The 18,333-nt window shown below is 45.9% G+C and overlaps 1 long non-coding RNA gene across 1 annotated transcript in view; it reads left to right on the top strand.

The window, feature by feature from the left end:
• Positions 1–10,979, top strand: part of LOC138296221 (uncharacterized) — a 175,946-nt gene extending 164,967 nt beyond the window's left edge. The window contains exon 3 of the long non-coding RNA XR_011203789.1: positions 10,476–10,979. This is a non-coding gene — a long non-coding RNA (uncharacterized lncRNA). The remainder of the gene's footprint in view (positions 1–10,475) is intronic.
• The last annotated feature ends 7,354 nt before the right edge of the window (positions 10,980–18,333 follow it).

Genomic DNA, 18,333 nt, shown 5'->3' on the forward strand with positions numbered 1-18,333 from the left:
GTCACCTCCAGTGAACGCACACTAACACATCTTGCTCACTACATAACGCATGGGAGATACACACTGAACTGCAAGTTTGAAAATATACCAGAGATATCAGGTCAATTATCCAAACACAAGTTTTTCAAGTCAAACAACACAATGCAGAAAGAACCTCAAAGAAGCCCAGGATCCCACATAATACCACAAACACATACGAGTCACGGACAACACAAGATATCAACTGCCATGCAAAATGACATTCCTGGTGCAAGCAACAACAAAATACTTGCCCCTATTTTCTCTTTCAGCTGATCAGGGTTACGGGATCCAGCCATGGATCATGACCCCATTTGCCAACCCAAGAACAGCAGCAGAGCGTGCCTATAATGAGGCACATCAGAGGACACGCACCATAGTTGAATGTACTTTTGGCATCCTGAAGTCCAGATTCAGGTGCCTGGATATCACTGGAGGCAGCCTCCTATATTCCCCAGAAATGGTCTGCAAGATCATTTTGACTTGTGCCATCCTGTGCAACATTTGTGTTAGGAGGAACATCCCCCTATATGAACCTGATCAAGAACTGTCTGAAGAAGAGGAGGAGATGGATCCGAGAAAATAAGGGGGAACATCCTAACACAGCAGCACAAATGCGTCGCAGACCACAGATAGTACAAAACTTTTTTCAACTATAGTCACTATCAACACTTTGTTACGATATGGATTTAAACACCTCACTATCTCACTCAATTGTGCTCTGGGTAATTATTTATGCATCACATGTTCTCTAGGAATCAGAGTATTACCTCAGGGAGCATTTCAGAAAGACAAATTTGACTACTTCTGATGCCACATCACATTTGATGGGAATGAATGTACAGCAAACATCACACACAGTTTGTATGAAAAACATCTTGTCTATTTCACATTTGAAGGGCAAATTCAGAGGACCACAGCTATGAGAGACATCCATGTTGCTAACATGGTCTATTGCAGTATATGACACCCAACTATGACATCATCAATCATAAGGTAAATAAGCGCATCATACAGGAGGCAGTGGATGTGAGCTAGCAATGGTAACAGGAATATATGACCAGACCCTGGACATCAGTAAGTGTGACATCAGCTATCTCTGCAAAGAGCATGTGTGACAAGAAGTGTATAAATCCTGAAAATGGATAGTACGAGTGTCCCAGGTATACAAGCAATACTCACAAGACATGCCCTGCACAGTCCATCCCAGGGAATAAGTCCTGCCACTGCCATGTTTTAAGTCTCTGCCCTCCCTTCTCTAGGGGGTGCTGTAAATGGGCTCTCTGCACCCTGGGAATTGTTATCTACACTCAACCAGACTCCCATTCTGACTCCTGTGTGCTTCCCTTTTCAGTATGACATGCCATAATTCAACTACATCAGCCTGCATGGACTTCAGGTCCCATAATGCACTGCCTAGTAGTTGGTAAGACCTGTAATCGTCTGTCCATTGCTTCCCATGGGAATAGTCTAGTTGGCCCCTTATACTGCATTCTCACCTCCAGGACTTGTGAGAGACTGAAGCTGCACACACATGTGAGCTCTCTCATGCAGCCCAGCCATTTGACTCTGCCCTGGCCTTGCTGCTGCCTGGAACTGCTTAGAAGCTGACATTCCCTGAAGCTCCTTGTTGTGAATTGGAGTACAGTTCATTTGTGTACCAGAGCCCTTGTTGGATTGTGTTACAGTGCTAAATACCCCTGAAACTGCTCCTTGGTTCCACAGTTTTGTTCCTGCTTGTTCCAGTCAGACGCTGCTCCCTGTTTTTCTGCCTTGTTCATGTTTGTTCCTGACAGAGCCTGCTTCCTGTTAGCCAGACTGGTTCCATTCTTTGTGTCAACCAGAGCCATTCCCTGTGCCTACATTTGCCTCACGGTTGGTTTCCATGCCCTCTGTTTCCTCTTGGGGTATTGTGTCTGACAAGTCTATGATCAGTCCTCAACTGTATAGAATAGTTTACATTTTTGTTTTTTTTTGTCCCGGCGCATGTTTTCCAGGGGGTGAATCCAGCCCCCATCCTTTGTCTGGTTTTGCATGTATTCATTAGCACCAAACAGTGACAGTATGCTATGGATGTATTCCTGGATTTGGTACTGTGCCTCCAGCCCAAAAACCAAGGGCTGGTAATGTGTATGTAAGGACAATACATGTTTGTGCCCTGACGGTCCAGACACAGAATCACTTCTGCCGCCACTTTTCGATGGGGCTTGCATGGTGACTAGCTGTGAGATTGATCTGCACAGAGGCACTGATGTTCCCTGTTGCTGTGGGAAGTTCAGAGCCCTACCCTGTGTACAAATGTGGTGATGAAACCTGCAGGTTTGTCTATTACTAATCTATAACATATTGTCCACAACAAGGTTGCTCTGTCATCACTGTTCAGTATTTTCTGCTGTACCATAGCTGCCCTATCCCCTTGTATGATTTTAGCTGATTGTTGGCTTTAGGTCAAATCTGCTTTGAAAGATACTCTGTGAACTCAAGGGTTGGCTCCACAGACTCCTGACTAGACCTGCACGTAACCGTTACACCATGGAGGCCAGTACTGACACAGGGTACACATGGCCACACACTTGAACTGGAAACCTTTGTGCAATGAACCTCTGAAAATATGTGAATACATGTAGCCTGGGCTGCTGGTCCACCACAGCCACAGGAGGAACATAGGTCATTTACATTAGTCAAACTGTGGTGTACATAACAATGTTATGATTGGATTTGAGGCTCTGTGTCACGAACACTGTACCTACCAAACATGTTCAAATGCCTAACTCATGGGTAGTATACATGCAAGTGACCATGAAGTGGTAGCCAACAATTCATGACATGTGAGTAACATATCCGACATAGCCCTCATCAGCCATCCTTGATCTTTCCTGTGTATTGTTTGTTGTGGGAAATATATTGTCCCCAAAGTCAAGCAACTACACACAGCAAAACAGTCAACACATATTATAAACACATCTCATGACTGTAGTTCCTCATTGATTGGCATCTGATGGTGATACCCATTTGTAACACATTCATACATGAACATTACGCATATGTATTGCATGCCGTTCCAACAGAAGCATACGAATAGTTTTAACAGTCATTTCACACACAACACATACAGGCCATGATTCATATTTTTGTAGCGTAGCCTTGCTATCCTCTATTGACGCGACACCTGCGCAAACTTAAAATTTCCATTTTAATTTCCAAAGTTTCCGCTGCTGTTGTGTCAGTTAAGAAAGCTAATCCTGCACAATGATGTGAGTAATGAGGGCCGCAGTAGCATGGTCTACCACATGTGGCCAAACACTAGAACACACACTGCAGGTCATACCATCCTATCTTTGTCTAGTTATAGGCTGCATGCATATTAAAATATGAAAAATGACACAAACACAGTTTGAGTCAGAAATATTGACGCAAATGCGTTAAAAAATGACACACATGCTCAAATGATATCAATGGGTTCCTAGCGTTAATTCCACTGTGCGGATATCCATTGAAAATGTATTGATCCATGAATGTGTGGGTTTTTGACGCATATGCGTCAAAAAACTTGGCGCAAACTATGTAAGCGTCAAAAAATTACACGCAAGAAGAAAAAGGGTCTAAATTAGACAGGAAGTGATGTAATAGGATATCCTGTTTACAGAAATGGTACAGTTGGTATACTTTCACTTTCACTTTGCAGTCTGATTTTTCTAGACTGTGTGGCTAGTTTGTTTGTCTGTTAGTTTGCTTCTCTGTGGATTTTGTCATTTTGTCTCCTGTGTGGTCTATATTTTGTCTTTTGGTGTTTAGTAACTGTAGTTTGTACCTGTCTTTTATTGTTTTTAGATTTGTATTTGTACTGTTGGGGGTATGTATGTGGGTAGGATTAGTTGGGGTAGTTTGGGGCTTTAATTGGGTTACATAAGTTTACTTTTTTCTACCTCCTTTCGCTGATTTTTCACTATTTACTTTAAAAAATTGTGTTTTGTATTATGTTGGGAAGGGCACGGCTGGGACGCATGGGTGAGGAGGAGTTTGGGGCATTTGTGTGTCTGGTGTGCCACTTCCTCCCCATGATGTTGGAGGCTGGGGGCCGTGTGATACAGGGGTATCACACGGAGGCAAGACGACTGCGGTGGGCAAAGGTGCTGTTCCACCTGAGGAGGATTTTTAACATCGCACGCAATGAGCACCAGCTGAAGCATCGCTGGGTTGACCTGGTGGCCCAAGAGCAGGACCTGCTGGACCGACTGGGTGTGATGACTGGTAGCCCTGTTGATGAGTACCAAATTGACAAATGTGTACAGTTCAATGCTCTGGAGTGATAGTAGCAGATGTCCTGACATGCTGCATGCAATGTTTGTGGGCATGTGGAATGCAAGTTGAACAAACTGTAAGTGTACCAGGAATGTGATGTATTACACATGGCAATACATGGTAACAATGCAGTCCACAGTTTCGTTGAGCCATGTCGGAACAGTATTCAGGGCCATATGTACCAAGCTTTTCATAACCTTCACTATTATTTTAGGCCCATATTTTAATTTTTTAGTGCCTTATTTGCGTAATTTCTTGACGTTAAAGCAGCGCAAACTTGCAACATACAAATATATTTTGCAAATTTGTGCCGCTTTTGCATCAAAAAATGATGCAAATGCTGCACTAAAAAAATATACATCTGGGCCTATGTTCACTGTATTCGTGTGTTTACATCAGGACAAATAATCATTCACATGGACAAACCCAAATGGCCCATTATGCTATCAGGTTGCACAATCACAAAACAGGGTCTTCTACTGTCATTTAGGATTAGGCGTTGAAATCCTATCATTTGGTCGCAGGCCCCTACGACATTTGTTTCTTGGGCACAATTGCCGGGACTGAGCTATTGCAGTTACCATCTGTGTCACATTGGTGCCAACCCATTTTCAAAAGGGAAAGAGTCAGCATTGGATCCCTCCTCTTTGTGAATGCATGGCCACAAACTATTTCTGAGCATGAAGTTGTGCAAGGGACCACTGACTGCTTCCATAATTCTATTTTAGTGATGAAATAGGTTGTTAAATTAGTTTTTGTACATCCCTGCTGAAATATTGCTGCATTTCAACAAATGTCAACATCTCAATATGAAGGCAGTCACAGACATGGTGGTCTGCTGAGCTCAGCAGGCCAGAATTCCTGTGAATGCCGCCATTCGCAAGGGGTTTTCAAATAGAGACCTACCTCATCATGATTTAAGAGGTAGTTCATTTGCTACCCCATTTTTCATTTGCAAACAGTGTCATTTCAGGTGTTCTACCTCTGATCATCCAACTTGCTAATTTCTAGTTGCTGAATCTTGCAATGTGTGATTCACAATACCTGATATAGGTACACATTGCCCTGAGTGACACATTTCAGGTGCAATGACTACACTTGTGCCCTTGCATTCTGTCAACAATGATCAACTAAGACACTGTCAGCATACATTATTTTGCAGTTTTGGAACAGCAAAGTGGCCAATCCATGTTTAGCAACATTGTCATCATTTCACACACAGGATCCCTGCCATCATGTTGTCATAGGGGGCATATACGGCTTAGGAGACTCTGCCAATGGGGCATATGTAACCTACACACAACACTGGCACACCTATTATTGACCACTGAAAGCACAATAATTCCTGAAAGCAAATCAACCCACATGTCCATCACACAGTTACTGATTGTCCCTTGATGCACATGCCACAATACCTGAGTCACTGGTATTGCAGTGCACCAGGAACGTGGCATTGCATTTGTCACATAATAACAAATGATGAAATGGAGTACCATCTGGAATGGATTAGCCACAAAAGTGTGTAGTCAGGATTGGCACCACATGATTGTTAGGGCCAATGCATGTGTGCATATGTGTGTCTATCACTCACTGGAGTGACAGTGTCAATGCAAGTTTGCAGTGGTATGTCTGTTGGAGTGTCTACATGCCTGATGTGCAGCTCTATCATATAAAATGTCACACACTGTGATTTGTTGTTCCCACGTGTGTACAGTGATCAGACATTGAGCATATATCTCCCTTCCATGTTTTACAGGTGGACAAGCCCCCTTCACCATTGGTGAAGTGGCTCGATTCGAGGACCCAGACATATCCATTAGTGTGAAAATGTTTGTCCTGTGTTGTGATTGCAGCTGTTGTGTGGTTGACTCTTGTGTGTTGGACTCATTGCAAGATATGATGAGCTGGCATGTGATCTGATATGTGACTTGACTGGAGGTTGACATAGTGTTCCAAGGAAGAGTTAGACATTCACTGGCAGGGAGTCATACATTGGAAGTCTAGTGCTGCGCAATAGGCATGGGCAGGTGAACGAGGTGATTTGTATCCACATGTATGCCCACAATTGATTTGGAGGTGGCTAGTGTCATACTTTTGTCAGCAAGTCATACCCTAATTCACACAAACCAGTGATTAATCAGTTTTATACACAAACTTGCGCATTCCTGTAATGTAAGAAACATGTAGGACTGTATGGGTGACTGTCCCCCAGCATCTGGCCCCACATCTTGTACTCCATTTATGTGGAACTTAAGTGGTATGTTATAGGCGTCCATGCAGGTCAAGGCCATATGTCTGCTTGTATCAATGTGGGTGAGATTTTATGTTGATGGTTGTTGTTAGAGGACGGTTCTGATCATCAGGTCTGCCTTGATTTTTCGCTTTTTGACCACCTGTTTTTTTACTTTTTACTGTGAGGAAGCCTCCTCTGAGGGGACTCACGCACAGTAAACACATGGTAAAATGGACTGCGTGGGTTTACCGCCAGTGCCGCTGTGCTAAGGAAAGGCTGCTGTGGCGCAGCAAGGGCAGGAGGCCCGGGCAGGTTACATGTGATCATGTGTGCGCATGGATGTGCACCCATGTGAGGGTTGTGGGAGGAGGATTCCTGGTGTGCGCAGCCCAAGAACTGCGCTTAGGTAATCCTGGTGCAGGAGGAACTATGCAGAGTGGGTGGTGACCTGGAGTAGGTCTCATTAGAGGGGTGTACACATGTGAGGGAGAGTCAGTGTGCTTATTGTCTTTTCACTGTAGGGATACTCAGTTCAATGCCAATGTCAGTGTGCTGAAGGTATTTGCATTGTGGGGATACTCCATTAAATGTCAATGGGAAATGAGGGCCTAGGGTGCAACTCAAGTTCTCTGGGGTCCACCGAGACCAGGGTCACACCAAAGTACACTGTAACCTGTAAGAAAAGAATGATGCAGTAGGTTACAAGAGCATAGTTGTACAACTTATGGGTCATCCACGGATGTCATATTTCTCTGACTCAGCTCAGGATTAGGGCCAATTACTGCTCTGTCCAGTTGCTTGAGCATTGCCTTGCATCAATCAGCCAGCTGTCATTCCGTGCCAGGAGCAGGCTGGAGAGGCCCTGCAAAGGAATGTCGGTGAGGAGGGGCTGAGACTTTCAGAGCACATGTGGCAACTAACTCCTGGAGGATGCCATTTTGAGCTATTCCAGAAGAATGTGCAAGAAAGAGGGGACGGGGCAAGGAAGTGATGCTGCACATCTGGATAGGCCAGAGGTGCAGACCTGCTGGACACTTCCGCCCCCACTTAAAAGGTCTTGCACAGGGGAGAGCTCTCTCTCTTGGCTGTGCTTCACTGCTGGACACTGGGGCTGCAGACGGGCATCATGGATAACTGGAAGGAAGAACCTCCTGACTACCCTTGGGGCAGGGACTCTGCCCCTGAAGGATTCCAGGCCAGCGAGGCGAGTGCCAGGGCCAGGCAAGCTGGGCCCCTTACCCCCCAGAGGACTAGTTGGGGGAAGGACTGGGCTAGCGCAAGGAGAGCACACTGCCCAGAAGGAAAAGAGGGAACCCAGATGAAAGGTTGGCGCAGGGAGTCAGTGGGGCTGGCTTCCTATGATCTGGGACCCTTCAAGGCCAGGAGGCCTAAGGAGAGTGCTCCTGGTGGCAAGGGCTTGTCACCAGGACTGAAACGACACAAGAATGATGAGAATCGGCCCTTGGGGCCCGAGATATCCCAGGAAAAAGGATGGTGACCTTTGGAAAAGCAGCTACGAAGCGCGTGGGCCAGAGCCCGGGGGTTGCCCCCGGAGGAAGAGGAGCGAGGGGAGTGCCGTCGCACTCCTCCTCTGGACAAGGAAGGGGCCCTGGACCCCATCCCGGGCCCGGTGAAGCCTGGCCCGAAATGAGTTGATGGGGGGGTGCCGTCACACTCACCCCCCTGCCGCGGTGGGAAGGGACCCCGGACCCCATCCCGGGGCCCCCTGCGACGAAGCAAAGCCCCCCCCTGCGGCAAAGATGCGAGGTTGGGGCCCTGGACCCCATCCCGGGGCCCCGTGAAGACTGAGGAGTGGGGCTGCCGTCGCGCACCCCCACCAGATGGCCGCCGGTTGTGACGGAGCCGGCGGCGAAGCAGATGCCGGGGAGCGCCGTTGCGCTCCCCGTGAAGGCAGGCCCGGGGGGCCCCAGGCCCCATCCTGGGGCCCCCAGCAGAAGTCAAGTCGGGGGCGCTATCGCGCCCCCATGAAGATTGCCAGGTTGGGTCCTGGACCCCATCCCGGGGCCCCAAGAAGATGCAGACATCGGGAAGTGCCATCGCGCTCCCCGCGGAGAAGAGGAGGGACCCCGGACCCCATCCTGGGGCCCCCGGAGCTGCAGGGAGGAAGGGGGGAGTGCCCCAAGCAGCCCGTCCGGCCGCAAGCCTCCCCCGTCTGCCCGCTGGAGCGTGCAGACAACACAGAGAAGGCCGCCTCCCACAGCAAAACACGGAGGTGCTGGCCGTGCGGTGAGCCGGAGGGGGTGGCCAGGGGTGGGCTCCCTGGGCCGCCCTCCAACGAGGAAACTGGGACCGGCACCCCCCCCCACGACCAGCATCGGCTTTGGGCAGCAACGCGGCTCTCCCTGGCGCAGCGGGAGAGCCACTCATTTGATATGCAGCCGCCCCAGCATGCTTTACGGGGCTGGAATGGGGATGGTCCCCTAACCAGGCTTGTGGTGGTCCCAGGAAGATGGGGCCACCACCAGATTCAGCCTCCCCCCAACATCGTTTTGTGTCTCCACCCTAGGTAGGGTGGGACAAATGAATGATAATCCCCCAAGGGTTCGACGTGTTTTTGGAGCCCAAGGTTATGTGAACTTTTGTTTCAGCTTGTGGGATGGTGCCTACTAGAGGTGTAGGCTGGTATTACCCAATGTATTGAACTGGTATTCTATGTTTAATTAGGAGTAATCCAAAAGTAATCTAAAAGTAATTCAAATGGTTAAATTGCTTGACTATAGTCCTATATGTTCTCTGGTTATGCTAATTTGAATAATGACACTGACAGCCATCTCTTAGCAAGATGGAAGTATTTAATTGCAAATGTAGGTGTATTAATTTCACCTTTCTGTCAAATGTTCAAATGTCGCAAGGGGGACACTGGGGATTGTTTTGCCATGTGGGTTGTTGGATTATATTCTCCCTTGAGGAGACATGAGAGATTACACAATGTTTTCCCTGAGTGATTCCATTACTGTGCGTATTTGTAGATTGTTGCATATTATTGAGTATTGTGTGTGAATAATAAATGTACTTTTCCTTTATCAAAAGAAAAAGCACAGACTGGACAATCATTTATTGAGAATCATGCTTGGCTGCTCGTGAATGGGGATTACTAGCCCACACCACCTCCCTTGAGTAAGCCTTGGACTGCTCTGCAACGCTACCCTATGAGAGTTAAGCGCTACAATGGGGTGTTTGGTTCCCAGTGGCGGTCGTGTGCAGACTCATTACATGTGCAGGGCACACAACTAATGACCCACCTTCCAACAGTTGTCGACAAATGGAAACATGAATTTAGATGTGATTGATCAATGGTTGACTCACTCCTAGTTGGCAGGCCTCCTTCCCTGTGTTCCACTGACTAAATCCATGTACAGCTGGACAAAGCTTCGTGGTTGTCCTTGACATTAGAAAAAATGTATTGCATGCCCATCCCCCCTGACCACAGGGTTAGGGGGAGAAAATATATGTAGCTATGTGTGATGGTCACAGTGTAGATGATAGACATGTAATTGAAGCATGCTTGTGGGCCAAACTACACTGACCCCTTATGATTAGAAACTGCATTCCATCATGCCAGTTCCATGTACAAATCACAGGTCTTGTGTGCCTTGAAGTTGATCCAGATGATAGGGATTAGTTGGCCTGGCACATGTTGAGTACTTGCTTCATTTGCATTGTGACACATTGCACTACATAAATGCACAGATCAGTTACTTTGGTACACACCTTGTTGTGCATTGCTGTGCTGTTAGATAGTTGATTGGTAGGCTGCATTGGCATGTCATTTCTCAGGGACATTCTATCATCTGTACTGTGATTTTGACTGCACGTGATATTTGTGAGGAAGTGTTAGATTATCATTTGTATATGCATCACATAATGATGACACTAATGTTTGCCTGTCTCTTTTTAACAGCTGCCCACATGAATGCCCAAGAAATTCGTGAGTTTCAGAGGCGGGCAGTGCGGTATAGGCACATCCTCGATGTGGAGGCTGGGTATTGCATGATGGCAAGACGCTATCATCAAGAAAGAGCCACAGGAGCATGGAGGGATTTAGCCAACAGGTGCCGCCACCACCCCGACTGCAGGGACAGTGGACACTGGTATCTCTGCCACACCAGCTGCACCCTCAACATCTGCAGCACAAGGCACAACTGTTGCACCATCTAAGCCACCACCCCCAACCACGGCACCAGCACCTGCAACATCCACTGGGACACAAACCACCAAAGCAGGTGGTATGGACATGGCCGCATTGCGCCAGCTACAGCAGGACATGCTCAGGGTCATTAGGCGCATGGACAGTCTCCAGCAAGAGGTCGCCCGCAACAGCAGAAGGGCAAACCTCTGAGTCGAGTTTTGCCTCACCCCTAATTCCATCCCCTCCCTCCTCTTTCCTTATACTGTTTTTTGTGGGTTTAGGGAGTTTAGTGATAGGTTAGAGTAGGCTATTAGTTTAGATAAGATAAGTGGGCTGGGGGTGGGGGGAGTTATATTATTACATGTTAGTTTGTGGGTGGGGGTTGATGTTGGGGTTTATGTGTATTCCAGAGAAAAAAAAATACAAAAAAATATATATTTGTTTAGTATTAGTTAGTATGTGTTTAGGTTAGTATATGTTGTCCTACACATGTCCTGTCATATAAGGGGGGTGGGAGGTTGATTTTTAGAGTATTTAGTTACATGTGGTAAGTAAGTGTAGCATAGGGTAGTTAGGACAAGTTGTGGGTAATGTATAGTTAGGATAGGTTAGGTTAGTATAGGTGTGTGATATAGTTTAAGTTTTCTTTCATACATATGAAATAAAGTTTTAGGTACTTTTGTTTGCCTGAGTGTTCCATCCTGCATCCACATCCCATTCTTGACATGTTTATTCCCACTTCCAAATGAGCTGTCACATTGGCAGCTACAACAAAGCTACATGTCTATGCATCTGCCAACCATTAAACCCACCACTCAAAGTGACTATGGTTCCCATGTATTGGAGAGGTAGGTGTGATTTTAAAGCTGACATTATTTGGGTCCTGTGTTGGAATCTTGGGCACTGTGGGACGTCTGCCAGCAGCCTGATGTTCATGTGAACCCTGATAAACTGAGTGGTGTCATAATCCTATGAAGTTCAGTATACATAAATCCCACCTATGAGTTTTCTCATTGTACTCCCAAGTGACGTTATTGTCCAAACACTCTTACACATCCATTCCTGCTGTAAGGTGTGGGTGTGGGATTTAAGTTTAGAGTCATATGTCACATACACAATGATTGTCTTGTAGGGGATGTGGCCAGCATTGAGTTTCATCTTGTAGATACCTTGGGCCTGACATATACAAGTTTTACACAGCCTTATACTGTTTGTGATGCTTTAACTTCAGAAATGAGCCACAAGCAACACAGATGATTGTACAATCCAGCCCATATTCTTTATACGCTATTGTATTGACATTATGTGGCCATTGACATGTTACATGCATTACAAAACTCTTGCACAGTAGATGTGTCACATTACACATAGACAAAGTGGTTGTGTAGGTGTTGTTTATTTGAAAGTGCTGTAGTGGAATATTTACATAGTCCAGGTTTGTAAGTCCATTGGTGTGAAACATTCTGTTGTGATGCAACACTAGTGCAATGTTGAGGGTCATGTCATTGGACATGCTGCGATGGAGTGTCATTCAGTGCAGAGGAACATGAATTGCCAATTAGGTAGTGAGAGACAATGGCAGTCCAAGTGGTAAGGTAAACAGTGTGTTGGAGAACAATGCATGTTACCAACAGTAGCAAGACTGGCATGTTGTCAAGCACAGGACTTAGGAAAATCACTGCCCATGCGGCATGGGCTGGTGCTACCGTGTACTCCTACGGGTGAAGGTAATCTGTTCCACGTCTTCATCTTCTGATGTGTGTGTTGTCTTCTCTGCCCTTGGTGGTGGTGGGCTTGAGGGGGCAACACACACTCCAGTGTTTGGAGAAGTGGACTCTGAATTCCCAGTAGCTGCCAACTGTGGACCTATTAAGGGCATAACTGCAGCAAGGAGGAGCTGCTGGTTATTGAGTATAGCAGTAACATCCCTGTGGGAGGCAGCCAGGTCGGCCCTGAGGGGGTCATGATTGTAGTCATGCATGCAGTGAAAAGTTGGGAGGCCAGTTGTTGTGACAACTCCCACACTGCAGTGGTGAAGTCCCTCACACACTGTTGTAGTCCTTGCAGTAGTGATTGTTGGACTTGCATGGCTGCTGACTGTTCTGCGGATGTCATCATGCACATGCGCATTACCTCAAGGCTGGCTGCCATATTTTGCATCCCCACCCGCACCTCCTTGGCCAGCTCCTGCTGTACTCCCACAACTGTCCTATCAAAGGTGGTCCCAGTGTCATCAGAGTCCTCAGCTGTGTTTGAGCTGGCAGGTTGTACTATTGGGGTGGTGGGTGGTTCCTCTTGGATGGCTGCTACATCTGTGCTCCTCCTTGCGACTGAAGGTGGAGTCTGAAGGGTTCTCAGGAGGGATCCTGGCTAATGGTTGTCAGCTCATCATCCATGTCATCAGGGTAGTCCAGGACAGGCATATCCACAGGCATGTCGTCTGCAATGAGATATTGTACAATTAGTGTGTCTGTGTTGTGGCAGTTGTAATGTGACATCACTGACTTCCTATTAGTGGAACATTGTAATCTGGGTTCGTGTTCATTGTTCCTGTCATTAATATTAGCATTCTCACAGGCCTATGCCCCACCTGCATGTCACATGTAGTGTGGGCAGTTTGGGGAATTCTCTGCGTCACATCCTCTAGGTGTAGGTTCTGTCCGAATTGTCTTAATCAACCCTCCCTCTGCTACCATTATCATGGTGAGGCCTTGCAATGCCTGTTGGTGTTCTGATGCCACTTCCACCATACATAACAATATGGGCCTGACCAAGTCTATGATATTTCACATACACCTATAAGTTGCTGAAACCTAGCACATACCATGTATTGCATTGGCATGACACGATACAGGTGTCAGTATTGGTAGTGTGTCATGTTGATGTTTGCGAATGTGTGCTACATTGCATTGTACTGATGGGACTGGCAGAGTTCCATTTCCTCTTATGACTGTGCAGGTGTGTTTCACTAGCTACACACATATGTCCTCCCCCTCAATGCTGTTGTCTTAGCAGTATGACAGTTGAGGTGTTGCAAGGTGGCATTGCAGCTATTGTAACACAGGCAGTGGGTATGACATTACTGCTGTTTACTTCATAATGTAAGTGACAATACCTGATGTTTATTGCGCCTAGAGACATGAGCATTTGACAGGAGTTACACTTGGTTAGGAATTGAAGGGGATTGATCACGTAGTAACCCTGAACCCTCATTTTGAGTGTGTTTGGTCCATGGGCACCTAACTGCCATTTCCTAATTGACCAGCACACACAGCACAAGTAGTAGTGGCAAATGTTGTCAATGGTAAATGCCGCTTGAGGCAATGGCCTCAGACTGGGCATTGTCCCCTAGTTCACATTCTGACAATACCAGCTATACTGTGACAGCAGCCCAGTTTTGCATTCTAGACTACCTTCCTGAACTGGCTTTGCCTTTCCAGGAGCCTTGGCATGGCGGTGTATCCCCATGCAAAGGTTGTTGGTGTTGTGTTGTGCTGTGCCCCTGGGTGCCCCTGCACAGCCCATGCACCCGTGCTGTGGTGCCCCTGCACAGCCCATGCACCCGTGCTGTGCCTCTTTTCCCTTTCCACTGCCTGATTTCCATGGCTGCCATGCATTGTGTAGTAGGTATGTACCTCCCCCTGCTTGCAACTAACATTCAGGTATTTTTGTCCCCATGCAACTTCCCGTGCATGTGTGTTGTTTCCTGGTAGTCTGCACTGTCCTGTCCTTCGATTCCTCTGACGATCTCCTCTGGGATGACAGCTGCAACTATATCCTCCATCTAGTCCAGGGCCTCCTGCGGTGCTGCACTCCCACCATGAGTCTGCAGTGCTGCCTTCCTGTTCCTTGCAATTTTCTCCTTTGTCCTGCGCTTGCAGTCATGCCAGCGTTTCTTGCAATCAGTGACAGTTCTCCTGACCTCTGCCACACTGTTTATCTTGTCGACAATTTGTTGCCAAATTGCATCTCTCCTCCCAATTGGCAATTTAGAGGTAATGAAAAGTTGCTGCTGGTGCTCCTTCACTCTCTGACCAGTATTTCATGCTCCTCTGTTCTGAAACAACACTTCCTTTTCTTCTTGTCTCTCCCCTGGGTCTTGTATGTGTCCTCCTGGCTGGTTCCTGGTAGAATGAGGTCTCCCTGGGGTCTCTGCTAGCTTCTGGGATCCATTTTGGGGCTCCTTAGCACTGTTTGCTGCATTTGCGCCACTTTTTGATGCTATTGCAGTGGAAAATGGTGAATATCCGGTTTGCGACGTTTTCCGCATCCCAAACCGGATTAGAGTCATTTTCCCTGAGTTAACTTCATTTTGCTTTATGACGCGGTGCAATGGTTAGCGGAAAAAAAAAATGACTCTAACCCGTGCTTAGTGCCACCGTGCGTCAAAGTATAAATTTGACGCACGGGTGGTGCTAAGAAATGGCGCTAGCCTGTGTTACATTTTTTGACGCAAAACTGTGTTAGTGCAGTTTTACGTCAAAAAGTATAAATATGTCCCTAACATTGTCCTTCCATAAAGGCCATAGTGCCTCCCTTATTCGATTCGATTTGTCAGTGACTTTTGCTACTCTCTCCTATGAACTGTTTTTGCACTTTCTGTATAATATCGCAATAGTGAGATTTGCCTTAATGTGGCGACTTCTTTCTTAACGGCTTGAGAACAATCAGTATGGACCAAGCCACATTTCTCTGAGGCGCTAAAACCCTCAAATGTAGGGTACCCTAGAGTTCCGCACTGAGTCTTACACTATTTAATATTTACCTGTCTCCACTTGCAGGACTGGTGGAATCATTCGGTATTACTATGAACTCCTATCCTGATGATACACAGTTAGTTTTTTCCTATGAGTGTGTCTCCAGCATCAGCAAGGAGAAATTCTCTGACTGTATTAGAGCAGTCTTAGGATTGCTCATGGATAATGAGCTACAATGCAACCCGGACAAAACTGAAATCCTTCTTTTAGGATTTAACCCTAATCTAGGCTGGTCAGGCTCCTGGCCTAGTGATGGACCAACTCCACCTCTGCCAACACTAGTAGCTAGAAATCTGCGAGTAATCTTCGAAAACAATTTGTCTTTCAAGGCCCAGAACCATTTAGTCACCAGAAATTTTATATGGATTTTAAGGACACTTAGAAAATTTCTACACCTTCTTCCTTGGGAGTCTTGTAAAACTGAAGCCTGAGCCACAATTCTATCCAGACTAGACTACACAAATGCCTTGTATCTAGGTCTATCTGCTTACCTGATTTACCACTTACAGGTAGCCCAAGACACTGCAGTTCGTTTGCTTTTCAACCTACAAAAGAGTACCCCAAATTCTCCTTTTACCATCACACTATATTGGCTACCTGTTAGCAAAAGGATTACTTTCAAAGCATTAACTCTCAAACTCTCATACATCGCATCTTTCATAACAATGGCCCAAACAAAAGAATTAAAGAGTACCAGCTGAGTAGGAGACTGCAGTCTAGTAAACCACATTTGATACTACCCCCTCGTTTCAAAAAGTCTAGACCCAGTGGTGCTTCTTTCTTGCTACATTCTGCCAAAATATGGAATCTCCTTCCAGTGCAGCTCAGGAGCATAAAATGTGAATGTGCCTTTCGCAAATCTTTGAAAACTTTTCTTTTTAGCCAGTACCCTCAATCCTTTCCTTCATGTTTTCATGTGGTAGTGTGGGACACGCTTTTAAATAGGTGTTGCACTCCACAAGTAACATAATTCATTCATTCATTCATGAAAGAGGCACCAAATAGCTAGGGCCTGAAAATGTTAATTTTCGAAAAGTCTCATTTCCAAATTGTAACTTAAAATTCAGCTTTACCATTAGAGAGGATTTTAAATTTCAATTTTTCAGACACCAAACATGAAATCCCTACAGGTGTGTCTTGTGAGTATGTATGAGTAGAGCAGGGTGAAGACATAAGTTTTAGAAGGTAGTGAAGCAAATGCAGATTTAGAATGTTGAGTTTGTGGTTGTACACTGAAGAACAAATACAAGTAATACATAGCTATGTGTGTGCGGTATTCACTAGGGGGTGCCCAGGCTGGGGAGGATGGTACAACGGGCGATGAGATAGGGCATGAGTAACCTGATAATCGACAGTGGTCTCCCAGAAATGTTGCTGTGGTCAAAGAAAGTACCTTGTGCCTGCCAAGTGTGCCTTTGCCGAAGTGCTGAATCTACTGTAGAGTCAAAGAGCAACTCCGCCGATGTAAAGCATTTGAAGATAAAGAAAGCTTCACTGCGAATAAGGCCAAACAAATAGGTACTGCACTAAGTACAAAGCTATGCAGTGCATGGAGTAATCATGCTAAAGGAGGCCAAACACGGATACAGAAAAAAGCGCTAACTGATAGAACGATTGGCAACGAACCACATAGTAGTCACACTCACGTGAGCTTTGAAAAGAAGAGCTGTACGACTTCAGCCGTTGTCGAGAAGACCCAAGCAGAAATGCAGGAGTTGTGCTCACTGCCCTGTCAAATACCTGTAGTGGCACACCACCAAAGCTGCTGGGAAGTAAAGGGCTCCAATGGAGACCAAGAAATAGGCCACATCTCCACAGGCTCTCAAGTACGAACCAGAGGCCAGCACTTCTGAAGATATCAGATATGGTGTGCATGAACCAATTCACTAAGATCATCAGGTAGAGCCGGAGAGAGCTCCAGCTGCAGTATTAGCTAATCCTGTGAACAGTTACAATGCTACTGCGTTTCTGAAACCATCACCTTTTGATACCACCAAAAAACAGAATATTGGCAAATGAGGACTGCTAGGATAGAGGCATTTGATGATTTAATTGATGTTCTGGAAGAAACAAATAATAAAGAGATTATCAAATATCTCAAGAATACCTCAAGAATACCGCAAGTTCAAACCAGTACCGAATTTAGATTCTGAGAGGTATATTTTCAGTCTAGAACAACAAAGAAGTGGTCAAACCATAGCTTAATTTGTTGAGGGAATGAATTTGCCCATAAAACACTGTTGATTTAATGTGTTTTTTACAAAGAAGCAATAAGGCTTAGAGTTCTTGATGAATGCTTGTCAGATTCATTCAGACAACAAATTTTGAGAGAAACTCTTAGTCTGGAGTGAGTTTTCAGGGCTGCCAGAGCTGAGGATCGTGCTGATCAAGAACCTGCTGACATGGAGGCCGAAGGTGCCAAAAGTGAGTCAGTCATGAACATGAAAAGTAAGCAGAAACACAAGGTTGAAAGACACAAAGTGATGTCTCCACGGAAAAAGAAGTTATGTTTCAGATGTGGATTGTCGTTTCCGCACAAAGGTAAATGTCCCCCCCATCGTAGAGATATGTAAAGTCTGTGGTAAAGAGAACCATTTTGTGACGACTTTCAAAGCAAAAGAAAAAGTAAGTCCATCACGCATTGAACACAAAATGGCCTACTGAACATTCCACAAGTGACGCTTGACGTACACCGACAAGGCCAAGCAACCACCTCAATTAAGACAAATCGACACCCAACGAAGTCGATCACCTTCTAAATCATCATCAAAAAGCTTGTCAGGACTAGTATCAAGTTCAAGTGAAGAAGATGTTTGTATAATTTTGCCGCATGTGAGGAGAAATACCAGTCAATAAAAAGTCAACATGAAAAA

Source organism: Pleurodeles waltl, chromosome 1_2 (genome assembly GCF_031143425.1).
Source record: "Pleurodeles waltl isolate 20211129_DDA chromosome 1_2, aPleWal1.hap1.20221129, whole genome shotgun sequence".
NCBI classification, from domain to species: domain Eukaryota; kingdom Metazoa; phylum Chordata; class Amphibia; order Caudata; family Salamandridae; genus Pleurodeles; species Pleurodeles waltl.